Source organism: Aotus nancymaae, unplaced genomic scaffold (assembly GCF_030222135.1).
Source record: "Aotus nancymaae isolate 86718 unplaced genomic scaffold, 86718_ANA_hifiasm-v0.15.2.pri h1tg000025l, whole genome shotgun sequence".
NCBI classification, from domain to species: Eukaryota; Metazoa; Chordata; class Mammalia; order Primates; family Aotidae; genus Aotus; species Aotus nancymaae.
Window position 1 is genome coordinate 17,176,828 of NW_026988438.1, and position 9,360 is coordinate 17,186,187.

The following is a 9,360-nucleotide window of genomic DNA, read 5'->3' on the forward strand; positions in this document are numbered from 1 at the left end:
CCTAGTCCAAATGGACAAAGACCTAATGGGGGTCTTGATGGCAGACCTGTCCAATCATTATAATCAAGCAGTCAATATCTCTGGTCACATCCATTGATTCAGAGATGAGAGCAAATATCAATCCTGAGATGATGTTGAAACCATTACAAAGAGGAGCTCTCTTTCCTCTCAATTTGGAAAAAATGTATCCACCTGAAAAAAAAAAAAAAGAAGGCAACAGAGAGGAAGAAACACATGGAGAGACGTGAAAGAGAAAAAGCGGGAAAGAATCTATTTGACCTTGTTTGGAGTCTTAGATTCAAATGATTGTTTTGTTTGTCTTCAGTAAAAACACAATTCCATAGTGTCAGCAATCAAAGAAACAAAATGGAAACACAACTCAAGGTTCACAAATTCAGATGGAAGTGTAAAAGACTTAAGTTATATAACCCCTTAATGACTGTTTTGTATGAGTTTATTAAATGGGCATAGGAAACTATGGTGCTCATATATTCAACATAAGAATGAGTAGCCCAACTTTTGGAGTTAACAGACTTGAACTTTAAAATTACTGTAATATATATTGAGAAAGACAGATACCAAGATGAAGAACTTCACCATAGAATTAGAACTAATAGAAAAATAGTATGTGGAAATTATAGAATCAAAAGATACAAAAATTGAAATACAAGAACACAATAGATTTAACTGTAAATTTAGTACAGCAGAAGAGAGGACTAGTGAACTGGAAGATAATCAGAAAATGTCTAGATCACAGGATTTAAATAAGGAAAATACGGAAAATAGTGTATGAAATAAGTTGAAAAGATATAATGTATATGTAATTAAAGAAGAAAAGTAATAAAAGAAAGATTATAAAGCAGAAGCAATATTTTAAAAGATAATGACTAAATATTTTCTAAAAGTGACAGGAAACGTTAAATCACAGATTCAAGAAGCATTGTAAATCCCAAGCAGGATAAATACAAAGAAACCACACTTACACACCTAATAGTAAAACTGATGAAAATCATAGAAACTGAGAAAATACTAAAAGCAGCTAGAGGAAAAGGAAACACTGCCTTCAAAGGAACAACATAAAATAACTGACTTCTCACAGAAACTATGGAAGTCAGGAGACAATGGAAAAATGTATTTAAAGTGCCCCCCTTCCCCCCAGCAAACTGCTTACAAAGAATTCTACACTTACTGAAAATGTCCTTCAAAAATAAAGGCAAGAGAAAATAACCTCCAGAAAACAATGAGTGAATTTATTTCCATCGTACATATATTAAAATAAATACTAAGGAGAGATCTAAGACAAAAGGAAAATGATGCCAACAAATATAAATAAAGTAGCACTAAAAAAGCTACCCTTCCATAAAAGTAATGAAAACATTGGCAAAAGTATCCAAATCAGCTTTGAAGGACTCTAGAGATTTAATCACTCTTACAATAATCCAGTGAGGGCTTACCCAAGAAAAAATGGTTGAATCTTTGTAAGTACAGCAATATCTGTGGCATTTTAATTTGCTTAATCCCATGCCCCTCTCCTGGATTCCAAAGTATCCTCGAAAACTAAAATCCCCACAATTATAATGAAACCAGCACCCTAGCAGCCATTGATGGTAGCAGAATGGAATCTGATCTCAAAAGCACCATACTTAGAGAATTCTCATTATCTGTGTTGGTCTGTTGGTTTCCTGGAGACTCCATTAAAAGGTCTTGTTTTATTTGACCTGAAACCTCACTTAATGTGAGCATCCTCTTCCACAACATATTTGTCAAAAAATTCAGCAACAACAATTATTTAACATTTCGGCTACCTGAGGCAGTGATAACAGTTGTGGCAAAAAAAAAAAAAAAAAAAAAGCAGCAGCTGAGAGAAAGATAAATATATGGCAAATAAACACTTGAAAAAATGCCTAACATCATTTTATTAGGATATTCTGTATTAAAACAACAATAAAATGCCGCTACTTATCATTTATTAGAATAGCTAAAATCCAATAAACTGACAATACCAAATATTAATGAGGTTGCAGAGCAACAGGAATGCTCATTGATTGCTGCTGGGAATGAAAAAAGATACAACTACTTTGGAAGACAGTTTGGAAGTTTCTTACGTCTTACCATATGATCCAACAATAGCACTCCTAGGTATTTACCCAGTGAAGTGAAGAGTTATGTCCACACTAGAACCTGCACGTGAATGTTTACATCAGCTTTATTTATAATAACAAAACACTGGAAGCAACTAAGATGAATAGATAAGTGAATGGATACTATACAATAGAATGTTATTCCGCAATGAAAAGAAATAAGCTATCAGCCATGAAAAGATACGAATATTTTTAAGTGAAAGAAACCAGGCTGAAATGGGTCTATGTTTGTATGATTTCAATTGTACAACATTCTGGAAAAGACTAAAACATAAAGACAGTTTTAAAAATCATGGTTTCCAGGGATCTGGAGCTGGGGTGGTAAGGGATGAATAGATTAAACACAGAGAAGTTTTAGGATGGGAAAACTATTCTGTATAATACTGTAATGATGGATACATGACATTATGCATTTGTCAAATCCCAAGTGACTTTACAGTACAAAGAAAGAAACTTAATGTATATAAATTATTTTTAAAAATCACTTAGGAGGTTGGGGGAATTCCAGGAAAAAATACAGACTGTGAATAGAGAATTTATCTATATTACAAATGCATGACATAACCTCACTGAAGTGAGCATGCAAAAAAGGTGCTCACCTAAGTAACTTCAGGGTCTACACAACTGAAGGTAAAAGGAACTGCACATAATCACTGTAGTCAATTAAATACAATAAAAATGAAAGAAAAAATAGAAAGAAAGAAAAGAAAAGAAGAGATGGAACTGAAGAAGCAGATGGCCATTGGGTGTTTAGAAAAGCTCTGACATATTCCTTGTAATCCAGAAGGCCACATACATGCATAGGGTTTTGTGCATGTCCAGAAAAGAACTGAAAAGGCCTGGAGCTAACCTTGAGGTTTTGTATAAAACCCTGTGTGTGTAGTTTGTATAAAACCACATAAAACCTTTGATACAAGCAGAAAGTGAGCCTAAAGCAGAGTTGTAAACTTCCTGCCAACGCATACACAGAGACCCTTGAAGAAGGATTGGAAATTAATTGATTCCAAGAAAATGTCTATTCAATTATCATTTGATCACTAAGTGAACTAAGCAGAGACTTCAGTGATCACTTAACAAAGGATCTGCACGTTAAAGAATTTTTTCAGGAAAGTCACTAGACAAACAAACTGTGATAATAATAACAAACTCTAGGGCAGGGGAAAATCTGATTTTCAGAGTTGTCTAATTGTATTGTGTAAAGTGCTTAGTTTCCAAAAGAAAAAAAAAGAAACAACAACAACAACAACAAAATAGAACATAGAAAGAAAGAAGCTATAGTTTATACACAGGAAAAGAAGCAACCAACAGAAACTGTCCCTAAAGAATGTTGGGATGTGATGTTGAGACAGGTGTTAAACTTATTAAATAAATATTTTAAATCAAGTATTATGAATACATTCAAAGAATAAAAGGAAACCATGTCTAAAGAATTAAAGGAAAGTATGAGAATGACATTGCACAGAGTAGAGGATATCAGTAAATACCAGCATATGCATAATGGGATTATAAGAAGGAGGAGAGAGAAAGACAAAATATTTGAAGAAATAATAGCTCAAGCTTTTTGACTTCCCAACTTTGATGAAAGACATTAATCAACACTTCTAAGAAGCCTGACAAACTTCAAGAAGAATAAACTCAAAGATGGCCATACCTAGACACAACCAACTGTTGAAATCAGCAAATAAAAAGTGACTCATCACATACAAGGGGTCCTCAATAATATTTGCTACCAATTTCTCATCAGAAATCATGTAGGCCAGAATGTAGTTGGATGAAGTATTCAAATTATTAAAAGAAAAAGGACATCAAACAATAATTCTATATCAAGCAAAACTATCCTTTATAAGTAGGATATTCTCACATAAACCAAAAGAGAGAACTCATCACTAGCAAATCTGCCTTGCAAGAAATACTGAGTGAGTCCTTCAGGTTAAAATGAAAGAGTGTTAGGAATTCAAATTCATGTGAAGAAAAAAAGAGCTTTGATAAAGGTAATTGTATCAATAGTGTTATGGACTAAATTGTGGCACCCCAAAATGTATGTGTTGAAGTCCTAACACCCAGTACACCTCAGAATGTAACTATATTTGAAGATAGGACCTTCAAAGAAGTCATTAAGCTTAAATGATCCAATCATTTTGGATGAGGGGTCACCCATCCAGTTGGTGCCCTTATAAGAAGAGAGAGAGAGACACCAGGGATGTGCACACATGGAGAAAAGGCCATATGAGGACATGGCGAGAAGGTAGCCATCTGAAAGCCAAAGAGGCCTCAGGAGAAACTGAATCTGCTGACACTCTGATCTTGGACTTTCGGCCTCTAGAAATATAAGAAAATAAATGCCTGTTGTTTAAGCCACCTAGTCTGTAGTATTTTGTTATGGCAGCCTAGCAAATAATACAATGGGTAAATATAAAACACAGTGTAAATGTAATTTTTTCATTTTTAACTGTTTTCTATTTGATTTAAAAGAAAACTGTATAAAATGATAATTATAAATCTGCATAAATGGACATATAATATATAAAGAGGCCATTTGTATGACGATAATAGCACAAAAGAAAAAGGAGAGAATGGAACTACATAGAAGCCAAGATTTTGTATACTATTGAAATTCAGTTCATATTAATATGTACTAGATTAATTAAGATGTTATATGTAATCCCCAGGTCAACCACTAGGGAATAATTCCAAAAGACAGTGAAATAAAGGACAAGAGAATTAAAATGATACACTAGAAAATATCTATTTAATGCAAAATAAGTTGTTATTATTAGAGAAATAGGAAACCAAAAGGTATAGAGAAAGCAAGAGTAAACAGCAGACACAAATATTAACATTAGAAATATATTAAATTTAGTAGATTAAGCATTCCAATTAAAAAGCAGAGATAGGCAGGATTTTTAAAAGACATGATCAAGCTATATATATTGTCTACAAGAGCTTTGGATTCAAAATCACAAATAAGTTGAAAGCAAAAGGATGGGGGAAAACATATCATACACAGTAAACAAAAAAAAACTGCAGTGACTCTACTAATATCAGACAAACTACATTTTAACCTAAAATTTATTATTAAAAGTAAAAAAAAAATTTTAGAATGATAAATTGGTCAATCCATCAGGAGGGCATAGCAATGATAAACATATATGTACATGAATTGCACCTAATAACAGGGCTTTAAAAAACATGAAACAAAACCAGACAGAACTGCAGAGAGAAATGGACAATTCAATAATAGTAATTGGAGACTTCACAGTCCCACTTCAATGGTAGATAGAACACCAGATAGATGATGAACAGGAAAATAGAACACTTAAATAATACTATCAATGAACTAGACCTATGAACATTTCACACAACAGAATACACATTCTTCTCAGGAGTACATGGAATATTCTCCAGGATAGATCACATGCTAGGCCATTAAAATGTCTAAATTAATTTAAAAGGATTGAAGTGGTACAAAGTATGATTTCTGACCACAATGGATTGAAATTAGAAATCAGTAACAGAGGATATTTGGGAATTTCACAAATATGTGGAAATTAAACAACATACTCTTAAATAATGAATGGGTCAAAGAAGATACCAAAAGGACAATTGGAAAATACTTTGAGGGCCAGGCATGATGACTCATGCCTGTAATCCCAGCACTTTGGGAGGCCGAGGCAGGAGAATAGCTTGAGCCCAATAGGTCCAAGGCCAGCCTGAACCACATAGGGAGGTCTCATCTCTACAAAAAAAAAAAAAAAAAAAAAAATTACTTGGGAATGGTAGTGCATGTCTATAGTCCCAGCTACTCAAAAGGCTGAGGTAGGAGGATCACTTGAGCCTGGGAGAAGGTTGAGGCTTCAGTGAGCTGTGATCACACCACTGAGGTCCAATCTGGGTGACAGCAAGACCCTGTCGGAAAAAAAAAAAAAAGAAAAAGAAAATACTTTTAGATGAATTAAAATGAAAACACAACACACCAAAACTTATGAAATGCAGCTAAAGCAATGCTTAGGGAGAAATTTATAGTAGTAAATGCCTATATTTAAAAAGCAGAAAAATCTTAAATCAATAACCTAACTTTCCATTCTAAGAAACTAGAAAGAGAAGAGAAAACCAAGCCAAAAGGAAGCAGAAAGAAGAAAATAATAATGATTACAGCAAAAATAAATGAAACAGTGAATAAAAAAATACATAAAGAAAGTTGATTCTTTGAAGACATCATTAAAACTGGCAAACCTTTAGCCAAGAAAGATAGAACACTCAAATTACTAAAATGACGAATGAAAAAAATGGCATTACTACTGATCTTACAGAAAGAAGAAGGCATACTTACCTGGCAGGGGAGATACCATGATCACAAAGGTGGTTTTCCCAGGGCGAGGCTTATCCATTGCACTTCAGATGTGCTGACCCTTGCGATTTCCCCAAATGTGGGAAACTCAACTACATAGTTTGTGGTGGGGGAGGACTGCGTTCGTGATCTCCCCTGGTAAAAAAACAAAAAGAAAACGAAAAGAAAAAAAAAGTAAGAAGAAGGCATATAAGGGAATACTAGGAATTACTGTAACAAATTAGATGACATGGTTAAGATGAACAAATGCCTGGAAGGATACAAACTTCCAAAACTGACTCAAGAAGAAATAGAAAATTTGAATAGGTCTATAACAAGTAAGAGATTGAACTAGTAAGCAAAAAATGTCCAACAAAGAAAAGTTCAGTCCAATTGCCTTCACTGGTGAATTTTACCAAGCATAAAGAAGAATTAACACCAAATTTTCATGAAATCTTCCAAAAATAAAACAGGGATTTCAAGTCATTCTATGAGTCCACTATTATCCTGCTACCAAAACCAGACAAAGACATACAAGAGAACAAAAATCCTCAACAAAATACCAGCAAACCAAATCTAGCAACATATAAAAACAATTACATATCAGTAAGTGGAATTTATCCAAGGAAAGCAAGGTTGATTCAACATATGAAAATCAATCAAACTAATACATCATAATAGTAGAATAAAGGACAAAACCACATGATCATCACAATTGATACAGAAAAAGTATTTGGCAAAATTAAGCACACTTTCACTATAAAACTCAACAAACTAGGAATAGAAGAAAAATTATTCAATCTAATAAAGTGCTCTATGAAAAATCCACAACTAACATCATATTTAATAGTGAAATAATTTTGCAGGACTTAATTCTCTTATAGAATGTATTTTAAAGGCTTCAAGCTCTAGAGTTTTTAAGGTCATGACTCTGGATTTTATTCTGATTCTGATGACAAGTCATAAGAGAAGTTCTTAGAGGAATTAGAAGGTCATGCTTTGATACTTATTTTTAAAAACCACTCTGGATACCACATGTCCATTTCATGCGTTTGGACTAGGGCATGGGTTGGGGAACAGGAGGGAACCTGGTATAGTCAGAAAGTTGTGAAAATAGTCCAGCGTAGAGACTATGGCAGCTTGAACTAAAAGGGTAGTGATGGGAACTGGAAAAAGTAGGTTTCAAAATACTTTTAGAGGTAGAGTCGGTAAGACTCACCAAGGGTTTAGAGGTGAGAGTAAATGAAGAAAGGAGAGGAATCAAGGCTGACTCCTAGAATTTTGGCTTCAGTAGTGGGTGGATGGTGATCCTGTATACTGAGGAAAAGACCAAATAGGATTGGAGTCAAGGGTGGCAAATAAAAGTTCTATTTTGAGTACATTACAGTTGAGATAGCTATTTAATATTCATGTGGAGCTGTTAAAGAGAGATCTAAATATAAAATTTGGAGCTCAAAAGAGAGATCAGAGCTAAGCATATGATTTGGAAACTGTCAGTACACAAATAGTATTTAAAGCCATGGGACTGAACGAAGCTGACTGGAAAAACTATGTCGATAAAGAAAAGAAAGGAGACCAGGACTTGGGTTGGTCCTACCTTTAGGCATTCAGGCAGAGGAGGAGGATGTGCACATGATGAAGAATAAGAAGCAGCAGCCAATAAAGTAGAAAGAAACCAAGAGTACCATGGTTTCCAAGAAAAGTAACAATTCAGCAGGAAGTGGTGATCAACTTTGTTAAATGCTGCTAAGAGAGCAAGCAAGAGAGAAATGACAGCATGGTTATTAGTGCTACGAATAGGGAGGTTGTTAATAATTTTGACCATGACAAAGTCAGTGAAGTTGTAGGGACAGACGTTCAATTGAGGTAAGTTAAAAGGGAATGCGAGTCAAAAAACTAAGGGCAATGTATTAGTCTGCTTGGCTTGTCGTAACAAAATACCACAGGCTGAGTGGCTTAAACAACAAAAATGTATTTTATCACAGTTCTGGAGGCTAGAAGTCCCAGCTTCAGGTGCTATCAGGGTGGGTTTCTGGTGAGGCCTCTCTTCCTAGATTATAGATGGCTGCCTTCTCATTGCATCTTCACACAACCTCTCCTGTGTGTGTGTGTGTGGCTAGAGAGATCCTTGGGTGTTTCTTCTGCTTCTCAGAAGGACAGTGGTCCTATAGTTTAGAGCTCCATCCTTATAAAGTAAAATCTAGCATTTTACCTTGTCTCCATAAATGCCCTGTCTCCAAATACAGACACGTTGGAGGTTAGAGCTTCAACCTATGAATTTTGGAGGAATACAAGTCAGTCCATAACAGCAAGCAACTCTAGATAACCCTTTGAAGACAATTATTGTTAAGGGGAACAGAAAAATGAGATAGAAATTCCAAAGATATGTGGACATGAGACAGAGGGGATAACTATAGAAATGAAGCCCCTGGAAAGGATTTATAATCAATAGAGGCCTTTGACCAGGTTGTCTTTTGACCTTGGCCAAGCCACATCAACGATAGAAATGAGAAGGAAGTGAAAAAAGAGGAATAATGATGTTGGCAGGCTGGTGGCTTTCACAGAGAAATATGAGGGAGTTCCTGTCTAAATGCTCCTACTTTCCTGATGCATATAACACAAGCTTATAGTGAGCACGAGCATGGCAGAGGTTGGGTAATGTAGGAGTTTCACATGGAAAACATGACATGGTTATTAGGACATCTAAGCTGGTGAAATATTATGAAAGTTTAGTAAGATTCTGGACATGTTGAGTGCCCATCTGAGATTTATGTCTGTGGAACTTAAACAGAGACCAAGCAACACAGGGTTGTGTGTGTGTGTGCGCATGTGTGTGTGTGTATTTTTTCCAGCCATTTCAACTGCTCAGACATGGGCATAGGGTAAGCAGAC

General features: G+C 34.9%; 1 non-coding gene across 1 annotated transcript; it reads left to right on the forward strand.

Moving 5' to 3' along the window:
• The first annotated feature begins 6,463 nt into the window (after positions 1 to 6,463).
• Positions 6,464 to 6,625, forward strand: LOC135276588 (U1 spliceosomal RNA). The gene has a single exon (XR_010344146.1). It is a non-coding gene; the product is annotated as a U1 spliceosomal RNA (small nuclear RNA).
• The last annotated feature ends 2,735 nt before the right edge of the window (positions 6,626 to 9,360 follow it).